The sequence below is a fragment of the Athene noctua genome, chromosome 3, assembly GCF_965140245.1.
Source record: "Athene noctua chromosome 3, bAthNoc1.hap1.1, whole genome shotgun sequence".
Classification (NCBI taxonomy): Eukaryota; Metazoa; Chordata; class Aves; order Strigiformes; family Strigidae; genus Athene; species Athene noctua.
The window spans coordinates 77,545,768-77,571,168 of NC_134039.1; the positions used below are offsets into that span (position 1 = coordinate 77,545,768).

General features: G+C 38.4%; 1 protein-coding gene across 8 annotated transcripts in view; it reads right to left on the reverse strand.

Moving 5' to 3' along the window:
- The window catches only part of CACNA2D1 (calcium voltage-gated channel auxiliary subunit alpha2delta 1), a 427,358-nt gene that overhangs the window by 384,349 nt on the left and 17,608 nt on the right, over nt 1–25,401 (reverse strand). The window lies entirely within an intron of this gene.

Genomic DNA, 25,401 nt, shown 5'->3' on the forward strand with positions numbered 1-25,401 from the left:
CAGTCATTACAGTGAGCAAAGAAAAAAAAAGTCAGTTGCTGAAGTAATGCCCCTCTGTGTTATGCAAAATAGATAAATCACAAGAATGCATTCAATTTCCTTTTCCAGCAACTCATTCTCTGTTTCCATTTCCCAGCATAAAATACTGGGTTTTTAAATTAGAGTCATAAATAGTATTTAATTAAGAAAAGTGTTAATCCAGAGCAGTGGTGATAGCTGTTCTGAAGGGAGTTCACTACCAACAGTTTAATAAACGATTGCAGCTTCACTGATACTGATAAAGGAAAGGATTGATTTCCTTTCCTTAAAAAAAAAAAAAAAAAAAAAAGTAAGGAAAATAAGTGTATTCAAATAGAAACAACAATGGTAATTTGAATCTGACCATGCAAAGAACACAAGCCACTCTGCACCTCTCCCTGTGCTGTGCTCTGCACTGTGACAAGAGATGTTTTGGTTCCAACCTGGGCTATAGGACGTAACTAAAGAGTATTTAAAAGGCTCGGATATGAAGTATTCAGGCAAGAGGAAAGAGGAAAATAAGAAAGAGCCTGGCAAGCAGGGAAAATGTGAACTCTGGAGGGTCATGCTGCATTTATTTAGGCCTGGGTGGGTGTCAATAAGTAGAAGAGAGCCATAGCTGTCAGGGACAGAAAGTGGGAATGAAGGGACAGCTCTTATCCCGCAAAAGCACAAACTGAAAGATTGAATTGCTTAATTTAGATAAATCTCTGTGAATGAGAGCATTTAAACTTTTTTTAAAAAAATTTATTTTATTTATAAAATGTTACCATAGGCAGTTTCCAAACTGCTCAGTGAAAAGTCTGTCAATATCATTAGAGAAAGATGAAGGAGCCTTTTAAACTAGGTGCAGATTCTGCATTTCTCTTCATTGTCATGACCGTAATATAATTTTCCTGTGACAACATACCAGATTCCAAGGATACACTGAATGCTCGACAGCTCTGAATACGTAACATTCCCCAGATGGAAGGGAAGGCAAAAACTTTTGTACAACTGTGTTCTCATGTTCACCATAAAGATAGTTCTGAAAGAGTAGAGCCATACCTTTGCCAGACACTCATTCACTAAGTGTCACAATCTGTACAATTTTCTTCTTCATAAGCATATTTTTCATAATTTTCTCCTTATTTTTGTGTGCATCTGACGTTGAGCTAGTAGTTTCTATATCAAAGTTCTTTCTTGCCTGTTCCATTGCATGCATGTTAAAATAAACCTCACAGCATGGTAAGGTGCATGCCATTTGCTTATTTCAAAATACTCTCTCACACAGAGGTGTTTCTAATGAATTAGTAGTACCTGAAGCACCTTACACAACATGTCTAAGACAAATAAAATTGCCTACAACGAGCACTAACCCATTATCCAAATTCTGACAGAGATTCTAGCTAGACTGCACAAAATAAAGGTCAGTGTCTTCTCCAGACAAAATCTGATTTGTTACACTGTGACCATGAAGCCAGCTTTAAATGTAATGCCTGTCCCATTGCCCATCTCTTACATCCTAGTCACTGATTAATGCTTCAGAAATGCATTGGAAGGTGTTAGATTTTCTTTCTCTATGGATTACAAGCATTATATTAGATTAATATAACAGATGGGGTCCAAACAGAATCGAATTCTTAAGTGTGATTTGAATGATCACAACCTGATCAACATCCTTTGAGCCATCTCCATGTGCCAAGAAAGAAGTTTCACTGAGTTAAGCCTTTTATGAATACAAATAGTTTTATTTCCTCCTTCAACCATCTTCACTAATCTCTTGTTTATTTAAAATGCTGTTTAAGGACTGCATTCAGAAATCATGAATCAGGCCTCAAATTCAGGACTGTGGTTTGAAATGTATTTATGCTTAAGTGGAGTATTCAGAATAATTTTATTTTACCTTTGCTTTATCTGGGTTATGACAGCTTACAATAGTTAGTTTTAAGTATTAGCCCAGCTTCAGGAGGTTGTAAAGGCAACAAACCCCTTCACTGATTTTGTTATCTGAAAGTTAAGTAGCAGTAACAGGCAGCTGCTTTATGTGGGAACAGTCAAAATATGTTTATCTGAGACTAATTATGAGCAGTTTGTTTGACTCATACACCTCTAGTGTTCTGTTACATGATTAACTCTATAGATAGAGACTATATCCTTACTGTAACTTTACACAGCGCTTAGTGCTTGGGAGCAAAAATGAAGTCTCTGAACGTTTTCCTAGCGCAAGGCTGAGATATTTTTCAACGCCTGAAGGATCCATGTACTCAACCTCCATTACATTAATGACAATCTGAGAGTATTTTTGTAATCTGCTTTAGGTTCTTGCTGTAGGTTTTCTAAATTGCCTCTCTGAAAGTTTCTGCCTCTTACCATTGACTACGCAGGGAAGTCAAGTGCCTGAACTGGACTTTCTGAGCCGCACCTAAGGATTGTGTCATCGGGTAAATAGTACAGGAGCTTTCACAAGTGTCTAAATCCCCAGAGTTGTTTTGCAAAAGAAAACATTCCTTCACTAAACTTTCAATCTGCCTCACTCAACAAAATCTTCCTCTTAAATTCAAGTGAGAGTTTGAGAACCGGTCAGTCTACCACATCTACAACCACCTGATCTGTGTGGGTATAGAAGGTAAACAGAGACATCTGAGCACCCCCCATCTGCAGAATTAGCATGTCCTTTTTTCCTACTATCAATCATGATTGCTGAAGGCTATCTGGAAAGCATTCTGAGATCAACTGATGTTTAAAAGGCCCTTGGTGCACAACAAAGTAGTACAATTTAAATTTGAGCCATTTATAACCCTTTCTAAGCATGTCACTGAAACATAATCTCTTTTAGTTTAAAATATGGGAGTGCAGTGCTATGTGAGATCTGTTGCCTGCAGTACAACTGATGATACTTTAGATAAGAAGGATGAGATAGCTTTCAGTCTTACAAAGGTAACAGACCACTTTAATGAAAGTTTAGAATTTGTGTTTAATATTTAATCAACTTAATACTTTGATTTATGTAGGCTACTGCATATCCTCCAAGGGAAAGAGGAGAGTACTTTCACATAAGAGCATTTGGGGAGAAAAATGTTGACATTTCTCCTCAAGTTAAGCTCATAATTGTGTATAATTTTTTTTACAGCTCTTCTGTTTCTCTGAATAAATTACTGTCACATTGCAAACACAAAATCAGATTTTTCTAAACTGTGGTTTACAATAAGCACTCATCATAAAACACTAGCTTCTCCTCATTTCCAGTACAAGACTAGCACTAGTATCACTTACCAGGGTAAGCATTAATGCATGCACAACACAGGTTTATTGTCATGTTCTTCAACTCTGTAGAAATCTTTTATTGAGACAGCTAAAAACAGTTCTTGATAAAATAAACCAAACTGGAGGCAAAACAATGATATACCATTAAAAGGCCAAAGAAGGAGTAATAGATTTCTGCACAAAAGTAATGAAAATCTTAATGATGGTAACAGATTTGGATACCTGTGTTCTAAGTATGTAGTGTTAGTTGAGATGTAAGGTCTTTGTATAAAAACTTTAATATCACAATACAAGGGTTTCCTCCATGCACGCTCTTTCTTTATTACAACATAATGAGGTATTGAAAATGTGCATCAAAATGTGCTGTAAAAGTATTTGATGGCTATTGGCTTTCCTATACGAGCAAGGTATTGGCAGCTTGGTTACCACGCTCTTGACAAGTGCTAAATATAAAATAAGTAGCACGTTCTGGACTAGTAAACTGTAAAACCTGTTGCCATTCACTGTCATGATAAGATAGTATTCTCTCTTCTCCAGCTCTGATGGCATACTTTGAAATTGCCTCTTGATCCGCCTAAAATTGTATATCCCTTAGCAAGTGCACATTTACCACACTGACTTTTGACTTTTACCATTTCCTTTCAAATGCCAATCCAAAAAGTGTGTCAGAACAAAAAGAGTCACATCATCATTCAAACAGTCCATTGGTAGTGGTCTTGGAAAGGGAAAATGGGCAGATTGATTTTGTTCCCACAAGAAAAAAGTAAGTGACCTATGAAATGTGAAATTGACCTTTTATTTGTTATAAGTCATCTGGACAAGTAAAAGGGACCACCCTCTTTGTTATGCTTATTGGCCTTTTGTCAGCACTACATGCTCCAAATTGGTATTTCCTGAAAGGCTAAATGAATTACAAGTGACCCACCAAACCATAAAGAAAATCATGGCAGAACCATGAAAAGAATGATCACCCTTGTCGTGGGTTCACTAGACTTTTGGGCAAGAAAGTGTAAGCAGAAATATCTTAGTCCTGCAAACCTCTAACCTCTCCAACTCCCTAATAATCAGAGAGAAGCAGCAAACAAAACCACCCGGAGCACTTGTACTTCTTCACATCCACTCAAATCCTCAGCACTCACCTGATGCAGTAAAATAGGTATCTCGTTCTACATTACTCTGCACTACATTTATGCTGGTATAAGTTGTTTGATTTTAGCAGCTTCCTTTGGATGTGTGACATAGCAATACAGAAACCAAGTCCTACTACTTTTCCATTGTGAAAAACTGACATGAACCAACAAGGCATTCAAAATTTCATGAGCCAACAAACAGTTTTGTATGTGGCTATACTTAAATGATAAGCCATAATTTCTTTCTAAAGCTGCTTGATAATGGATTAAGTGAGGTGCTACCTGCTCCTTTCCAAGCTTGCCTCTCCCACAAGCACAGGACAACCGCTCGGGGACACCAGCTCTCCAATCTCCTCAGATATCACGTCACCTTTAGCCACTCCAGACCAGAGAGTCTCAACCACTGGTCACAACTGATTTCTCCAGAGCTATGTCTACTCGCACCTCCTCTTGGAAAATATTTCTCACCTTGCACAGCCATGAAATTTACGATTGGATTTCTCACACAGGGCTTTTTTTATTCATGCTATCATGCCTAACAATTGGCAAAGTGCTGAGGTTAGCTGTCTTGTAGCTTGAATCCAAAGAATCCAAACCATGGCTCTATTTTATGCACATCTACCAAGTTCCTCATTCATTAGCTCATGCATTCTTCCAGTAGTTCTCATCTTCTATCATATACATATCATTTAGATCATTGTTTTAGCCATATGCTAAACACACGCTCAAGCTCTGGTTACCAGCATACAACACATGTTTTATTTGTGCTATGTATTTTCAGATGCCTATTTAGATGTTTCTTGGTCTGCACATCTGCTACAGGTGGTTTGTGTAGACTTCTGTTAGTCCTTCGATAATCAATTCTGTGACTATGCACAGCTTACTTGATAGTTAAGTGTTTAACTGCTTTAATCAGCCGCTTAAGAGACATGCAGTAGACACTATTTTTCAGACTCATATAACACTACTTGAGCCTTAAGCAAATTAAAAATAGATGCTATGACAAGTTCCTTTCGGCCAAATTCTATTAATCCAGTAAAACTCTTACTGCAAATAATTTCACTAAGGACTTAAATAATATGATTCTTTTCACTGAACTCAAAGCAGTCTATTTAAACAAAAACAAACAAACAAAAAGTTACCAGTGAGTATTTCAAGAAGCTTTTTTTTAAAAAAAAATAATTTTGAAAAGGTTAAAGAAAATTTACAAGTGTGTTCCAGGCAAAACCTGATCATTTTCATCCTCCCTAAAAGACCGCTTTAAGTAAAGTGAAAGGAGGAAGAATAACAAAAAAAAAGGTACTAGAGAAACACAAAGTTATTGCCGAAAGAAAGCATATCCTTTCTGTGTTGTCTGTAGTGTAATTTTTTTTCACATAGCTATTTCCAAAAGATGCTGAGCAGCTATAAAATATTTTCACTGACTGTCCACTTTTATGGGTTATCTACTGTCTTCACAATCGTGATTACTTCCATAACTCTATATAATCAATTACTTCAAGTAAAAAGCCACTGTAACTCATGACACAAACACATTAAAATTGCATCACTTAATAAGGAACAGCTTGAAGAAAATCACAGCACATACCTAAAATGTTCAACATGGTCTCTGAATGTTAGCACTAAACTGCCAGAATTCCTTACACCAGAATGAACGCTTTACAGCATGGAGTAATGGCAACTGTAAATATGAAGCATGACATGCTGGAAGCATCTGAACAACAGTAATTGAAGCTTCTACTTGAAATTCTTTTGAGGAATTTGATGAGCTCCATTTTCAGTACCACAATGAAAAATTGATACTTTAAGAATGGACAGGGGAATGGAATAACGAAGTAATGAAAGAAAAGACTTCAGGGGGCTTGCTTTTTTCCTTCTTGATTGTGGACCTGCTCCTCTACAAACAGCTACCATCTGCTACAAAATGATAAATCTCTTCAAATCATAACAATTTCAAAGAAATACGAAGTAGAGGGATGGATGGAGGAAAGGCTATGAAACCTCGTTGGGTTTTTTTATCACTTTCAAAATGTTCACTGTTGTCAGTTGTGTCAGGACTTTCCCAAGGAAACAGTGGAATTAAAAAATGTCCTAAATAACGTCACTGAAACAAAAGCTATGTTCATATTAGCAAACACTGTGGCACACCAGCAGCAAATCTGGGGAGCAAAGCAGTTATAGTGACAACAAAACATCCAAACTGTGTGCATTTGGGGCATTTTACTTTGGACTTCATTATAGTTTGGCCCTGTGGACTGAACACCTGTGAGCAGTCTGAACAAAAATGCTAAACACACCAGAATCTACAGCCAAACTTAACAAGCTTTTGCAATAATATTTGTATTCCCTTTATCACAGCCATCAGCATTTCCAACGCTATACCTTCTTCATTTATAAAGAACACCTTTTTAAAACTGAGACCACTTTAAAATAGTTTGCAACATATTTTATTTTTATGCTCATTTTATCCCTTTACCACTCATTTTCATAATGATGGCCTTTGCTGAAATCATTCCATCAAACGTAAGTAAATCAAAATGCATTCAACTACTGGCAAGAACATGAAAGATCAGACAGGTTTCACAGAACCACAGAATCATTTAGGTTAGAAAAGACCTTGAAAATCATCTAGTCCAACCATTAACCTAACACTGACCATGTTCAACTACACCGTATCTCTAAGTGCTATGTCAACCTGACTCTTAAACACCTCCAGGGATGAGGACTCCACCACCTCCCTGGGCAGCCCATTCCCACGCCCAACAACCCCTTCTGGAAAGAAATGCTTCCTAATATCCAGTCTAAACCTTCCCTGGCACAACTTTAGTCCATTCCCTCTTGTCCTATCGCTTGTTACTTGGTTAAAGAGACTCATCCCCAGGTCTCTGCACCCTCCTCGCAGGGAGCTGTAGAGGGCGATGAGGTCTCCCCTCAGCCTCCTCTTCTCCAGACTAAACCCCCCCAGTTCCCTCAGCCGCTCCTCCTAAGACACTCCCCAGAAGGTTTGTCTGAAGTGCCAGAATTGCTGTGTAGTTCTGAGGTAATCGCACGATAGTTGAGGATGAGGGTGCATTGTCTACTATGTCAGTACATCAAGCACTATGAAAATAATTCTGCAACTCATTCTTAATACTTATTATCAGTTTAAAAGGGAAAGTTAATTTATGTATATATTTATACAGATGGCTAATCTGTTCTTTTTATTGGTCTATATGTGTGGAAAATACATTATCCATAGATTCCATTCCTTTCTCAACATTGTCCTTGAACTGAGAGGCCTAAAATGGGTGCTTCAGGTACTGCCTCACCACTGCTGAGAACATGTGCAACAGCAACGGAGCCTACAGTACGAGTGGGATACAGGGTGAGTTTCAAACCAGTTCCCAGAGTTGCAGCTGTACCTGGGCATCAGGGCTGTGCCTGTGTGCTCGGGCCATTAATTCCCGGAGTGGGTCAGGAACGCCTGCACAGATGAGGCCATGGACTGATTTGAGCCAGAGGACTGACTTAAGCCAAGGTGAACAACTGAATCGCAGCCATCTCCACAGCAAAGTCACTAACCGGTGCAGGAGCTTTTGAAGTGGGAATTTTGGCCATTCCTGAAGATTCACCAAGGAAGCTCCAGCTGTATGTGGACTGGTTTGGATCTTTCACTGCATTGATCCATATCCTTTGGGGTCAGTCTGGCCAGACAATCTCCCAGGTGGCTTCTGCTGCAGAATCAACTAAATTGTACATTGAAAAGTTATTTTTAAACATTCAGCAGAAACTGGTCCTACAGGTGAAAGCTTGGTCATGTGTGACAGCCTTTTGTACATAAGACGGTTAGGGGATGTTTTGTATTTACTTTAAAATAATTTATAGTGATGGATCACATTTGTACAGAAGTGATCATGTAGGACTCTGGCCACTGGATATCAGAATTCAACAATTATAAAATAAGTCCTGCAGTCACTTTTTCAAAGTTATTCTAAATGTAGCACGATTATATGCAGAAAAGTAATAAACTACTTTGAATTTTAAGTTTCTGTAACAAAAATCACACAAGAAATGTTGCTATTTTCACAGCAGTTTTAAACAGATAACTTAGTTCTTTAAGTGTGTGCATACGTGTGTCTATGTAAATATCTGTATATACACACAAACATGACTTTATACAGAAGTCTTTTGCAATGATTCATGAATACATTAAATGATTAATTCCAAATACATTTTAGCAGTAACAAAAAATGTAACATTTACACAGGTCAAATTTATAGTTATTCTGGAAATTGTTTAGAAATAAATATTAGTTGTTAATGGATATAGCTCCACTATTTCTCACTCTCTAACTACTTTTAATAGCAGAGTTTTTCTCTACTCTCATATTAAAAGGTATTTAGCAAATTAATGTCTTTATTTCTTTTTAATTGTGTGTCGAACCACTACTGTAAACAAACCTGCATGAACATGTGTGTGTGGAGATCTACACAGACATACTTTTCAACATATCCCTCTATTGAATAATAAGGATATGATTTTTTTTTTTTTGTATTGCAATATGAAAAATCCTTTTCAATATTTCCCTGTCCTTAACTTAATCCTTAATCCTGCAAACTCTTCTGTCTAAGAAACCTCATGTGCCTGCATGAAAACCACAAAAGGTAACAAGAAAAATTAACTTGCACTTTCCCATGTGGAACTGATTACAGAACTACTGATGCAATCTACAATTAATAGAGCAAAGAAGAGCAAGTATGGCAGCATCAGCTTCCCTGCACAAGCTAATAAAAATGGCCAAATTTCTACTACTCTTATCTGCAGTGAATATATCTACTCATCAGCTTACCACTGTGCATTTCTTACTCATCCCATACACAATTTCCAGTCACGTTATTAGGAATCCAGCGCAAAGAAGAGCTATGTAGCTGGCATTAGAGATCTGCAATACAGACTGAAGAATAGATTTTCGCTCCTGTTTTAGTCTGCATTTTCTTATGTGGATACAGATTATTCTGATTAGCAACAGTGTCATCTTGGAGCACAGTTTGAGCTGTGATGTACCAGCTTAATGGAGAAAAGGGAAGAGCTCTAATACACTTTAAAAGAACTAGCTGTACAAAGGTGTTGAAGCACACATAAAATTACCTGTGCTATAAAAAATATCGCTAAGGCAATCTCCAACACGCTATTATAAAATTTGAGTGGTGCTCCAAAAAGCCAGAATAGGTTCCATTTGTATTACAGCTAATAAGGCTTTGCCAGATAGGAAAGAACCTAAAAATCTATAATTTATTATGATGTTCTTAATTTGCCTCCTGAAAAGAGGAAGTACATTTGGTGGCCAAGAGGGTCCTTTAAATCAATGCAGGGACTTTAAGCATTACCAGCATCTCCCACATCTAGTAGTGAGGAGAACCCGTAGCTGATCTTTATGTGAACAACTTCAGAGCATGAAGAACTTAATTTCCATGTCAGCAAAGTACTGATAAAAAGACTGACATTTTACAAGATTATCAAATTCAGATAATGAAGTAGATAAGGTGTGGTACAGGAAGGTTGGCTACTTATATGAACAGGGGCTTGAGTATTACACAGTTCCAAGATAATCTGAAGAAATAAATGGAAGGCAAACTCAGAGGAGGCTAGGATGAACATGGCACACGATGGTAATGAAAAGCAGCTTGATGAGTTGCAACGATGTTGTTCTGGGGTTGTACAACATGCTACAGCACTGAATACTGAATTTTATTGTAAAGAATTATTTCTTCTGCGATAACATGTGGGAACCTACGGACCATATTATCTGGCTACAAAACCGGAGAGTACAAAGATCATCTTTGCAGCAACAAATCATCAGTAAACATGTGAATATCCCTGGGAACTGTTCTGTGCCTGCTTCTAGATGGATGGAGACGAACCATTTCCATCCTAAAACCTGTATTAGCACTGCCTGATGGCCAGGCTGCTACAGCCTCTCCACATGGAGTGTTAGCCAGCACAGCACTGTTGCTGTGCTGGCTGCCAGACAACTTCATGTTCAAGCAAAGTGAGCTGGTCCTTGCCCACATACAATAGCCACAGCCTAAGAAACACCTCAATCGTATGCAAAATTCTCCGGTTGCCATCAGCTTTTTACACTTTAGGTGCAAAACAGAATTGCCATGTGTCAAGCATGTGACATGCAATCCATAATGACAGACCATACCCTTAGAGGTGAATACCTGAATGGCTCTTGCAATACAACTGTTTCACATAATTTTCACCCTCTTCACAGAGTATTTTGAACATCTAACAAGACAAAAAGAATCAAACTAACAAATATCAGTAATGAAGCAGATGTGAAGCAGTGAGGAAAATAAAAACAGCACCCAAAAAACAAGTGTTAAGGCTTGCAAAGGGTTAGCTGAGAGGAGTTTGGCCTTCAGGCTTCCAGCTTTTTTAATTCTTACAAATTTTACCAATCTTGAGAAGTGATGCCTGGTTTAGTGAGGATATTTTCTTGGTTCCTGATGTTAGAGTCTCAGAAGGTTTTTTGGGTAGTACACTAGAGTACAAAGGGAGAAAAAAAAAGAAAAAAGAGAGTATCCTGACAAAAACTTGCACCTCAAAGCAAGATAACCATTCTGCTAACAAATTACTCCACTGGAATCTCACCATATGTCACTTACACTGTACCTGTTGATATTTAGGCTTCAGGCAGCAGCAGAGAAGATTTAGAGAATCCTGATGCTGCTGCAGAGGTGTGAACCTTTTTTTAAAGATTGTATTTAAGAAACTGACCTTCAAATAAATTGACTGGTACATACGTTCACCTTCATGCACTCTGGTGTTCAACTCCTGGCAAGCCAGAGCCCTGAGACTGAAATATTACTAAGGGAGGAATGATAAAATTTCAAGAATATTATGATTTTGGTTTTTTCCTCTCTAGAACCTATGCCAGTGTTTTACCTGTCATGGGAGAATAAGCATGAACATCACCCTCTACTCATCTAGTTCTGTCTTTCTGGCGTCAGTTATCAACTCATAATCTGGCAGTTTCTTTATCAGTGGAGTATGACACCATGACTTTCTAACATTGGCCCTGTCAATATCCCAAAACCTATGGCCTGAGAAATCATTTATAGAGGCAAAAGGACATTGAGATTACAATGCTGTTCATTCCTTAGTTTATCTATTGAGAGAATCATGCTATGTGCCCCAGGTCTAGTGCATCTATTCTGGTATAGGACTGATAGAGTTAATGTAGACCTCCCAGTTATCACTCTAATTCTGTGTAATCAAGCAGGGATTTAGCACAAGGACTAACAGGTTTGTGGTTCCCAGGGAGATTATACCTCCATGCCATATGACACAAACAAATCTTCCATCCTCATCACATTCAGAAAAATGATGTGCTCTCTACTGCATATCGGGAATCACTCTAAACTTTCCTGTTTGCAACCAGTGACACAGAGGAATTTTTCTACAAGTGACAAATTCATTTGCTTGGGAAAATGACACCAAAATTCCTTAGCACAGTGGCTCTCAACCTGTGGTCCACAGACCCCTGGGTGGCCACAATGTCGATGGCTTAAAGCAGGGGTGGGGGATGTCCAGCTCAGAAACTTTTGGTCTGGCCCTCAGCAAGAACTGTGCCTCCTTTCCCCACAGCCCCTCAATGCTCCCCTCATACTCAGGCCACACACACACACACACCTCCCTTCCCAACACACTAGTATATTCAGTGCTAGTATGGTTGGTGGGAACCACTTTAACTAGGTGGTTTTTCTCTTAAAGACTTTTTTTTAACCCAACGGCCCTCTTTAGGGACACAACAGGGCTGAAGTCTCTTCCTCCAGGTGGTGGCCCTGGACCCATAAACAAACATATACGGTGACTGAACACAGACAAACAAGGGGGGAGGTGAGAAGAATGGTAAAAACTTTTCATCAAACTTTAATATAAAAATTGGCACCAAATTCAGAATTAGCACATTAAAATATGATAAAATGGGACATTTGAGCAAGAAGAGTGTTGATGCTATTATTTTAAATTCATATGGAATCATTGAAATAAAGATATAACAGGACTGTGCATTAACAGATTAATTTATTTCCTCTTCTCTCCGAATTTGAAGACCCTTCATGAGAAAATGGAAATAAATATTTGATGCAGTCTAGTGGTTTAAATCTTGAATTAAGTCTTGGTGGTCCACAGCCACAAAAGGTATTTAAAGGGGGTCCACAGTGAAAGAAAGGTTGAAAACTCCTGCATTAGTGCATTGTGAAAAACATGCAATATCTGGACACTATTTTCTTGAAAGCCCTTGTATGGAGACACTTCTGACAGTAAGTTTGGCTTAAAAATTAATTCCAAGCCCTTCAAATACAAATAGTATTTATTCATTAAAAATCATAAAAAATCATGAAAAATATAATGTCTTAGCTTTAAATAACATTGAAAAAAAGAACCTGTTATGTTTTAAAATCTTGTATTTTCTTTTAAAAGTTTCTTTTAATTCCTTTCTAGCCTCATAGGTTTTTTATTTGTCCTCCCTAGTTATGCTCTGCTATATGCAATGTAAAGTAAAATATAACCATTTTAAGATCAGTTCAATGTTTTTGAGAGTTTGACAACAATGGTCTTTTCGTATTTATCATTTTTAAATAGGTATCTGTTCACCTTCAAATGTCATATTGACAGACAGGTCTTGTTTTGGGTTGGGTTTGAGGGGGTTTTTTCAGTAAGAAACCTGAAAGCTGGATTGGGAAGGATAGTTCGAGAGATCTAGACAGCTAAAGAAATTACTACCAAAATTTTTTGGACAACAAAATAATTTTTTCAATTTACTATTACACAACAGTTTAACTACTGTGCCAGTTGTTACAAAAGTTACCTATTTCATTACATTACCAGAAAGTAAAAGACATATTGCTTCTGCTTATTTACACTCTGTAATTCCACATCATGACATGGAAGTTATTCATCTTTATGGATAGAAAGGTTTCAGGCTTCACTGTCATTTCTAATTCCCAGAATTAACTTTCTTTTCTTATGGAGTCTAACACATAAAGCTTTGCGTTTTATATGTTTAATGCATCCATTCTATAGAGCCCTATGTTCAAAGTCAAGTCACATTCACAAGCTAGGTCTTCCTGAAACTCAGGACACTGCAAGCTTGTATCATCCCTCTGCAAAGGACATATATATAAGAAGCTTCTGTAAGAATGAGCAATAGACAAAAGAAAGCCTGCTAATAAAATACAAACAGAAATAAGAGAGAGGATAAATAGGGGCATTGTGGTGCTCAGGCACCACAGCCTGAAGAACAATCAGGAAATATTATTGGCCTCCTCTCTTTCAGCCTCTTCAACATAAGGCTGCCTTGAAAAACTGCTCTTATTTAAAGAGGATGAATGGAAATAAAATGCCTACTCCGTGTGGCTAATCACTGCTCTCTTCATCCTTTGAGTCTGAGTCCTTACTGAATTCTGTCCTTCAACTGGTCCGGAAATTCTCTAATGATATGTAATCCCAGAGCTGGAGGAGAAGTCGTGTGCTGACTGTAGGAAATACTGTGTGAGGTGTCACATTAACCAGAAGGTCAAAATAGGTGATCACGCTAATCTATGCTCCAGGTCACCATACTACCCGCAGCAAGTCTTAACAGCTTGCTAATACTCATTTTTTAAGTTCCTTATCATTTTTCCAGGAAAGGAGAAAAGTGAGGTCATATGATTATGAACCCTAGAGCATGTATCTCCTGCACATAGAGTTTATTCTGCCACATTTCACCATCACACCATAAATACATCATGAATTAATTTCATCCTATCCTGCAAGAAAGTTATTATAGGGTCACTGTGATGATAGTATAGTCTCTGTTACAAAACATATGCAGCACAAATCTTTACCTACAACTGGCTCTTAACATGTTGAGCTCACACAGAAGACATGGCACCAGCATAAGTCACTTGCACACTAAGTATGTTACTGTTATAAATATTGTTGCTTTGTGACAAAGTCACACTCACGGACCATGAGCAATGAGCTATCCTCTGCATCCAGCTATGCCATCTTTGTGTTGTGGCCAGAGTGCCCCATTTCACAACTCACTTACAAAATACAAATCCAAAGATTTTACAAATTACAAACCCAAAGGTTATACAGGTGGATAAGGCAGTTTAGGAAAACAGCAGGGCAATATTGCTCCATGTACCAGGCAAACCTCTCGGCATATTGCCAGACTGACTGTTGTCAAGTTTGCTGATGAATCAGAGCAAATGAGGTTAAAGACAAACCTGAAGAGGAAGAGGAAAACAAAACACACTGGCCATTAAGATGCTTACAGAGGGACTCTCTCTCAAGAATATGGACAACAGAGGAGAAAACAGTACTGGAAATTGTGAAAGGTGGCAGACAGTATTTGACCTCAGCAGACTGCTGTGGCCAGGGAAGAGCAAAAAGCTATCTGTTCACCTTTGAGGGCTTTTGTTATTAAACTGCAATGACACTCCTACAGCTATGAAACACTGACGCTTCTCTACAGTACAAGGGTGTAAACTCTCTCCTGAGAACAAGGGGTAGGGGTACAGCTGGCCTCCTAAACAAAACAGGCATGGGACAACTGTCTGGATCTGTGACAGCATCAACAAGATTGCATCCATGTACCTCAGTTTTCTTGCTCTTGTCAAAGTAGGGACCACTTCCAAAAGCGGGGACCATTTCCAGCATGTTCACTGAGAGCAGAACATCTGTCTTGCTGTGCTCAAAAGTAAGCTTGGGCGCTGTCTGGGAGTTAGCTTGCACCAGGGCTAAGCCTCGCATCACTTAAACAGCATAAATGATCCCAGGCCAGTTCAGAGGCCCATGCTTTGGATCCACTCTATTTATTCATTCAGTTTAAGTCCTTTCTGACTGACCAATCCCTTGCATATTTGTAATACCCCAATACACAAGGAAGGACAAGAAAGATGTTTTGTTTGTTACATTCTGTGAAATACTTGAGAAACCTTGGGATAATCCTTTTCGTCCCCAACCCACTCTTGTAGGAAAGGACAACAAAGTAGTCCCCATCACCTCTTTGTGCATAGAAGAGTTTTAGTGACCTGAGGATTGAAGGCCTCACCACTCCATTCAAGAAAAGCAGAGAATGTGTGATAGACACAAACACAAGCAAGGCCTTGGTTGAGCTGTATGGACAGGTAGAATGCCTTCACCTGGTCTGCTGATGATATCATGGGGAGCAGGCACTTTAACAAGGCACAAAGTTCTCAAGCTGCATTACCAGAGATGACCAGAAACTATTCTGTACTTGGCAGATTTGAGATAAGTGAAGTACTGATGAAATAACAAAGGTGATAATGGTTGCTGGAATTTATTTTGCATAATATGTAAGTCTTCACAAATTACTCTTGTCAGTGGTTGTCTATACCATTCTCTATTCATTCTTGTGTTCTAAAACCCTTTTGTAAATTCTTAACTACATTTCTCTTCCCTCCCCCTTAGTTTAAACCATTCATTTTTACCACTTCCTTCTGGAACTCTGTAAAATTCTTCCCCCATTTATATCATTACCCTGAAGGTTTATGTATAGATCATGACAATATGACCACAGTTTTCTCTCTTCTGAAATATGTACGCTTATCTTTTTTAATATCTTCCAAAGACTTACACTCAATTTTTTAGATTTTTAAAAAGAAATCCTGTATTTTCTCTAGTTCTTTCATAATCGCATCCGTCTTAAGAAGCTGCAGACAGAAATCACATGCACTACAAAGGAAAGTGTCTACAAGTCTACATTTCATGTCTTAAACTTGCAGGTTATATATATGATCAAGACTTTTCTAAGTGTTTAATTATTCTGCACAGGTATGCAAGGCATGACAAAGTGGAATGATTTTCCAGACTTGCTGAGTGGTTACTTTTACAAAAATCTAACCTCAAATATAGAAGCACGGAGTCACTTTGGAAAATGTACAGATGTTCATATAATTATTTCTTTTCATTTGAGAGACTTTTTCTTTCTGAGGAAAATGTTTCCTATGATGTGGCTACTCTTCTGCCTCATATCAGCTGCCCTTTTTTTGCCTCTCAGTAGTTTCCAAACAGCAATTCTCCCAAAACATTTTTACACATTCATTTATCTTCTCCCCTCAAAGTGAATTTTTTTAATGAATTTACAAGGAGAACATTGCACAAATCTTTTTCTAGACTTTCCAAGACACTGTACAGCAAGGTTTGTTCACTTGCTACTTTCTGAACGCTCACAGTGCCTCAATGCTGTTTAAATGGGTGATTTTAGAATTTTATCATGCACCTTCATATCAACTCCGACTTTAATTTTCTTTTGCTAAAAATTACTAGGTTTAATGGAAAATATTTTTTAACGGTATTTTTGGTTACTTCCATAATGCCATCTGAAATATTCTGTAACAGCTCCTGACACTGTTCACATATTTTTCTAAAACAGCGTAATTGCTTGGTATCTCCCTAGATCAGTCGCTGTTCTACTTTTTTTTTTTTATTCCTCTCAAATATCAGATATTTCTTCTGACACATAGGAATTACAGCAGATAATTTTTACCGATTCAGAGGCTGTCCCTTTAGAGCTCTAAAATATATGCTGTCCAGACCTGCACATTTACAGACTGTGTAAGTCTAACTAACTAATACTTGGTTATGCTTCCTTGGAGATATGCAAAGGTGACAGTTTGACAACTGCTTGGGGATAATGAAGTTCAAATGTTCTGAGGTTGGGGACATGGATTTTGGCTGATAAAAACTGAGTAGTCATCTTTTCCATTAACCCATGGTCTTAAAAGTATACATTACAACATTAAAATCAAGAGTTGGAATTTGCATTTAGTTTTGCAGGATGCTATTTGAACAAGTCTTTTTAAAGTTTTGCCGCTGTAGGCCCTGTTCTATTCTGTTCTCTTTTTTTTATTCTATTTTACCATTATTTTGACATTTTCCAAATACAGAATCTGAATCTTTTAGTATGCCTCCACCGCTGTGATAATGTGCTGCTATCCTCTTTCCTTACTCTCTCCCTTTTTCCCATTTCTTATAATTTTTTCTGTACAGTCTTTTGAGACACCCAGTTTTCAGACATGTGCAACTGTAATCTCTACCATTTTTAAAGTCTTATTGACTACTAAATCTGTGTGATAAATGTGCCCCTTAGGATAAATTTACAAATCCAGAAAAAGAAAATGCATATAAAACAACAAAAAAGTGAGTTGCATTTATGGTTCAGTCATTTTAAGAAACATGGTTTTTATAATAAACTCTACCACAGCAGCACATTCATATAAAAAAACCTCTTGAATTCTGAACTGTAAAAATCTGAATGTTACTGTATAATGGTTAAATCTTCAATTAGTCGATTGAGCTGCTCAGACTGAGGTAGAATTTTAGCCTGACAAAACTCCTGCCACATTTTTTGCATGGGATTTTACTTTCAAGATAAATCTTTTGACATGTAAATGAATTACTAGATCCAGGCTCAAATTTCAAGCAGATCAGATGAGTTGCTATCTGAATAGTTTGCCCCTAATCTCATTAAATTTCTATATTTTGTTAAAAATCACGCTCCACATTCTCTTGAGTGGACTTCATAGCCACGTGTCAGTCTTGATCCATGAGAGACTGTCATGAATTCAGCAGCAGTAGCACAGTGCAAGAAGAATTGCCAGGACCACTGCATGCCTGAGGACGATGACAAGCTGAGAGTGAATAAATCCAGAACCAGGTACCAGAACACTAGTTTTATTATCAACTGTCTTCCAGTGTAAATGGAGCACAGTGCTTATTTTCACTTTTATTTATCTGTGGAGAAAAGGTGCTTAATCTTCCCAGTTGCTAAAAGACAAGGAGAGGTTTCAGAGCAAATGTGGCAGCTTGTAAGGGAATCTCTCCGTTTAGTAACACCTGAATCACACTGTTCCTGTTAAGGCGACTAGTTTTCCTCACTACAAAGGAAAGCTCGTGTTCTATAAATATACTTTGTGGTGAACTTTCTTAATGTTGGTTATAATGGAATTGGAGACGATAAATATTTTTATATATACGGATACTAGTCTATGAAAAGTATTTAAATAGCACCTACTACTTTAAAAACTCCGTGCCTTGCAATCTGAAATTAATTCGGCATCTTTGTTTCATAAAAGGGGGCAACTCTTTGTAGTTTGGAAGAGAGACTCAAGGAAACCAAGTGCCAGTCTAAGGCTCCAGAGGAAACGTTTGGTTCTTGAATCTCTGCAGATTTAGGCTGTTGCCATTACCCCTTCCTTCCAGAAAGAGAGAAGAAATATGTCCTGACAGCACAAAGTAGTGCACTAGCTTTTTGCCATGATGCCCGATGCAGAGCTGGGCAGGAGCAGTAGCTGAGAAATTCCACTTTGTATGTCACATGCTAGTTCAGGAGTAGTGTCAGCTTCCTTTACTGACTAAGCTGTACTGCAAATGCACTACGGACACAGACAAGGTTTGTTCATCCCACCTCATGCCTCCACCAGTTTCCATCCCTTGTGCAGGGGAAGGGAGTAGCGTGGGGAGGAACAGACAGCCTATTGCAGTCTGGATGGATGGAGTTAGATCACATCTACAAGAGGTGACAGGGCACATTAAAAAGAAGCAAAAAGAAAGGGAGAGACAGCTAGTGACATCCTCCAGCAAGTATTTTGGAATGCCTCCAGCCATCCTTCAAAGGTGGCCACGTGTGTGTCAGACACTGCAGTTGCTCCTCACAGCTGGGCTGGGATTGCTCTCCAGCAACACTTAAAACAATTTCCAGGACTGACAGTCTGCTCTTGAAAGACTCAAGAATTACAGTGGGGTTGGGGGCTCCTAAAATTAATACTTTTATCACTGCTAGAAAGCATGGATGGAAATGGCTAACATAAGTTAGCACAAGTCCTGCCCATACTGCTGTTCTCCGGTGTGTATTTCAGTCCCTCCAGTCATCAGGCTGACACACTGACAAGCAGTAAATGTCTTCTGATTAAAACCATTAAAAACCTGGTGACTGTTTATAAAGTGCTATGTTTTGGCATGTCACCCTAAGCCACACTGTATCAACAGAGCTCCAGAAGAGATCCTCTTTGGGGCCTTTGCTGGAACTAGGAATAGAAAAATCTCTGACACCTCTTTAAAAAGTTGAATGTGCAACACCGAAAGCTCACACATAAAGTGCGGTGAACACAAAGCTGTGCTGTCTTGCCACCCTTTTTCAGTTGTCCTTTGAGAGCTACACAGTTCTGGATTGCAAGGGCTGCAGTTCCAGGCAGTTCTCCTACAGGCTGTAAAACTGGGAGAAATACCTTAAACTATGCGTTCCCTGCTGCAACACGACGTACAAGAAAACAAATCTTCCACAAAGGACATACATAAGAAGCAGCATTCATGCTGCTGTGTGATTAGTGTTAAGAATCTGACTTCTTAATGCGAAAAAAGCATATAAATAGTGAAAAATGTGGAAGTACTTATATTCTTAGCAATTTCAGAAATCTAGATAACATTCCTTTAATTAAACAACCCAAGATTAGTTTGAGCACAAGTGATTCATAAGATCTTAGAAACCTCTGTTTACAAAGATGAATTGCAAAACTGGGACCCTCAAGCTGTTACAGTGCCAGGTGGCAACACTCTCCTAAAAAGTGTCCCTTTAGTTCTCCCAGTCCCTTCCCTACAGTTACAAGGCATGTAAACAAAACATACATGTATGGACAAGCCATGGGCGGGAGTCACTCACCAAGCACTTTGCAGAGCCACAACTCTAACATACGTACTTTTCCCTTAAGAGGATCATGCTACTTGAGGATTTGCCACTCCTGTGCTTCAACCACCAAGGGATTAATTCTTGAACTAGAAATAGGACAACTGCAGTCAGGGAAGTTTGCAAGCAGGTGATAAATATAAAGGCCATCAGTGGTTTAAGATGTGTGGCTACTCAGGACATAGAGCACTTTCCTGTGGGGTTCTCAGTTTCCTTTCACTCATGGAAGCAGAGCCCATAAAGTTAATATACATATATTCCAGTTTGTTCCGCATTTCTATCTATAGCTGATGGGTTTACAGCTGCCCTGGTGTTGACGCTTCAGTTTAACATCATATACCACACACACTAGTTTCCCCAGGACAGGAGCAAGCAGGTGTTGCTTACAACTGATGGGTGCATTTCTAGTGAAGTCTTCCCTGAAAAATAGACAAGGTAGTCTTTCCTGAAAAGTTTAGCTGGGGGGAGCATAGCTTACACTGCATCTGAGATTTCCTGGCCTATATATGAATGTAGACTCACAGGAGAAAACCGCAAACCTCTATCAGACCTGCTATGCCTTTTGAAGCCTATGCCTTCCATACCCCTGACATCTTCTATGCCTGCAGAGCAGCTGGATCAGCTCTGGGTCTCCAATGCCCGGGGAGCAGGATGGCACACCTGTAGCCACTATTTGCCACAGTAAGGGACACCTGGGTCATCCTGCTCTCTGACCACTGTTTGGTGAAAAAATGCTGTGCACATGTACATCACTGTCACAGGACTGGGCTACAAGTTCTAAATAAATTTGAATATGTATTTGAAGCTCACAGTCTATAAAGTGTTTGCAAAAGCACACATAATCAGACTACATGCACACATTTGTTTGTAGCTTTCTCTTATTAGAGATTGTAATTTTAATTTGTAGGACCTGTTTTCCTGAAGTACTGACTCTTTCATTTTCTTAGTACAGGTATCTGAGTTTTAGCCTGGAATGGACAAAGTTTTGTGGAGACTGCTACCATGCAAGAGCAACAGCTTTACAAAGATCAAAAAGAGGTGTCAGAAAAGATAAAGGTTTTTTCATTAAAGAATAGTTTTCATAATATCTGAAGTAGTATCAATCTTCAACATGAAGAGAAACATTTAAAAAAGTGAATCTTTAAAAATTTTTTTTTTTTTCCTGAAGGAAAGGAAAATGAAAGGCATATGTCTGACCTACAGGTTCTGAGATCTTGAGATCCTAAGCCAGAAATGACAGAAAAGATGATACTATGTAATTGCCACGGCGTAGGTTTGCACTCAGACATGAGGATCACAGTTCTTCGCCGCTTCTTAAAACCGCCATCCTGCCCATCTGTTTTCTGAACCTTTTACTTTGACAGCGCTGAATTTGGCCTCTTCCATGTAACTTGCCATGAAGAATCCTACTTCACAGGATACAAACCCAAAACATTGCAGCACTAGAGTACAGGAATAGCGCTTCATAAGAGGATTTTGTTCACCATTACCTTTAAAAGCAGTGTCATTCAAAAATGAGGACATATATTACTTTCACTCTAACAAATAAAATACTTGATGTCCCCCGCAGGGTCTGAAATTGCTTAAATGTAATTTCTACTAATATAAGTACTGTGAAATGAGACTAAAGAAAACCTCTTAAAAGCTACCCACCCCTTTGAAAAATAAATACTTTGTCTGCTTAAGGGACTACGGTACAGCTTGAGAGGATAATTCTTATAATTCATAAGATACAAGACCTCCATACACAGCTAGCAGTTAGTCACAAGTCTGTTTTGAAAGCAGTGACAGGCCTCTCCTTTCTCTAGAAAAATCATAACTGACTGCTTTTTTCAAGATTTATACCTCCTATCTGTAACTCTGCTGTCTGAAAATGCCTGAGGTTTGTGCATCATCCAGCCTGACCGCTCTTGCCAGGCTCTAATGACTAGCACAGAGAAGGGAGAGAAAATCTATCTTGTACCCAAAATGTGCGCATACAAAAGTGAGTATCACTTCTGAAACTACTTCAGCGTAAGAGAGTTCATGAAGTCTGCTTCTTGAGTTCCTCCTTTCTTTGTATGGACCAACATGTATTTGTATGACTATCAGCACTGCAAACCACCCCTACCTAATTCTGTAGATTCCCAGTGATTTTTTTTTACTACCTATATTTGAACTTCAAGCACAATATTACCAAGCATGTAACATAAACAGTGGGTCTATTTTTGCTAACAGTCATTCTGCTGACAAAGTACTCTTACATTTTTTTGGTAAATTTCTTACATCTTTAATCCATTTATAGGCACTATTTCTGATCCCCAACTTCATCCCAGTAGATAGATAGATGGATAGACAGACAGACAGATAAAAAAGGTTTTTATTAGGAAGGTAGTTTCCTAACTCTCACAATCTAAATGCATTTTTTTCCTTATCTTTTGCTAGGAGCAGCTTTAGTATGAATTTTCCTGATCAAACACTATTTTTTGCTTCATGTTACTTTATGATGCAAGATACAAAAATGGAAATATTTTCACATAATCCCAATATGGACCTGATTTAATGTCTGTGGAGGTTGATGGAAAAATAATCTGACCCAATTATTCATTCTATTCAGAAAATATATCTAGACTATGAAAACACAAAGGTGAAAGCAGAGTACATGGATTCTGTCCTGGATAAAGGGTGAAGAAGAACCATGTAGACATATAGCCACAACACCACTCCAGTATGTTGTGACTTAAGGTCTGCTAGTGAGAGGAGACTACCACCTATTCTGTCCAATAAGCACCAGAATGGTAAAATAGATTCAGCAGAAAGGTTCTTCCCACTGTATTGAGCAAACAATATGCCAAAGGCAGACAGAATCCAGCCACGTCTCTAGCCAGCTACAAAAACAGTGCTACAGTGAAACATAAATTTGGAGGACTGAGGGGAGAATAAACACCTAATTATTAGAAGCACAAGCATTTTTAAACAAGCAGTACTTCTTTCCTATGGTGGCTCATACTTCAGTAAAGATATGTTTGCCTACCATAGCAGCCACTAGTTGCAGCTAAAACTGTGCTCAGGTAGCTGCATTATCAGCTCAAGGCAATCCTGGTTTGCTCCTCTGATAAGTCGCAGTCAGATCACATGAGTTGACACTGAAGAATATTCAATTTCCCTTGAACCCAAAACCACAAGCTCATAACCAAACCTACTAAGCTTAGGCAGGTTCAAGTTCTGATCTGTGAAATGTGAAAGAGCTTCCCTGCTGAAGGTGCATTAGATGCAGTTTGGATTTTCAGGTATGAAGTGGGAGACTATATGTATCAAGGAAGCTAGACCTATCCCAGTATCTCTTGTCCAAGACCTGAGCAAACTTCTTTTTCTTAGAAACATCTTCTACTTTAAATATTTTTTCCTTTACTCAGGGCCAGTCCTGCTATTTTACCTAACAGCCCTCTTACTTCTTTCTGGGGGCCTGAATGACTCTCTATCAACCAGACATCTCAGATCTGGCAAAAGCTTGCAATAAATTATACCAATCTATAAAACAGTAAAAAGAGACATAGAGGAACAGGTTATTTCTCATTGCTGGGTATAGGGAGAACAGGTTACCAAAAATAAAACCTTACATAAGCATAACAAATCCATGCTATATTTTGCTACAGAATTTTTCACAACCACAGAGACCACATGTAACCACTACAACTATCACCAAAAAAAAGTACTACTGCCTTTCTAAACCACATAAAGGCACTGACTTAACATTTGTGTTTCTCTGTTTAACACAGTGTTTAATATCCTAGATGTGTATTACAATCATAAAACATAAAAAACTAAGCAAATGGGTATCAAAAGGATTCTTCATCACATGCAACTCACTTGTCACAATTAAATACTCAATTTAGGATCTCCTTCTCTCCTCTGTATACTGTGAAAATTTTCTATGAATATTAATGGCAACTGGTGACAAGGAAGAGAAAGAATTTGAGATGCCTGCCTACAGACTAACACAAAATGTGTAAGTTGTCTTTAATGTAGTGATGCAGCTCCCTTTTTTTTTTTTTTCAAATATCCTAAGTAGAACTGTTTGCAATGGTAATATACTAAATTTGGCCAATTAATTTTTAAGAATCTGTATTGTGCTGACCTCAACAGAACCATAAATAAATATACATCATGAAAAATATTACTCTGTGTTAAAAATACTTTTATTGAGCACTATAAACATTCAGTACCAGGACAACTGCATTTCTCACCATGTGCCCAATTTCTGTGTATAGCAAAGTAAACCCCAGCTAATCAGTACACTTGCAGTTAAATTTCTTCTACTGAGGAAAAATTCATGGGAAAGTATACACTTATTTATGTCTGAAAGTGTGTTCCTTCATCTAAAAACTGGATACTGTACTTATACCTAGTGTCAGTGTTTTCCCCAATGAGATATTGCACCATTAACTAAACTGCTAAAATATGGGAGTTCTTTAAAAAGCGTTTTTCTCTCCTTTCCATTGCAAGAGCCATCCCTGACAACTATAATTTCAGAGACATGCTTGCTTACGGCATTCTTCACACGATAGGATAACCTGGTTTGCTAATAATTCTAAAGAAAGCTTGTAATTGAATAAATTTATAAACATTTAAAAGAAACACCCTTCTGGAGCTTAGTTGGTTAAGAGAAATACTAAATCAGTGCTTGCTGATTGCTGAAGCCAACTGACGGATGGATTCTATATTTAGGATCCTCCTTACACCTGTCAAGAGACAGAAACAGCCAGAAAAAAAGAAAGTGTGTGCACCAGAGCAAGCAATCCAGAGACCCATCTCTTGTAGCAAGGAGCTAAAAATAAAAGCAACAAAGAGCAATAAAGAAAACAGAGCAAAATCTTATTATTTATATTACCCCGCTGCTCTGTGACATGCTGTCAGCGAGCGCTCCGAACAGGGTACAGACCTCATTAGTTATCAGCGACTCCAGCTCCCCACAGGAAGCCACAGCGATACTCGAAGCTGGATGCAGCCCAACTGTGTCAAACCTGCGCTCCTCAGGTGGATCCCTCTCCCCGACGCTCCTCGGCTGAAAGAGCCAGGGCCTCTGTGGCAACATTCTCATTCCAAAGTGAACTCCAGCAAACAGTCACCCCTGTGCTTAGCAATGCCACTGGAAATGGGCTTTCCAGCTTTGATTGGCATCTGTCTGAATCCAGGCTGCTCTCTGTTTGCTAACCTGACAGCACTTCTTTCCATACTGATGATTTGTAGATATATATGCGAACGTAACAAAAGGAAAATCACATA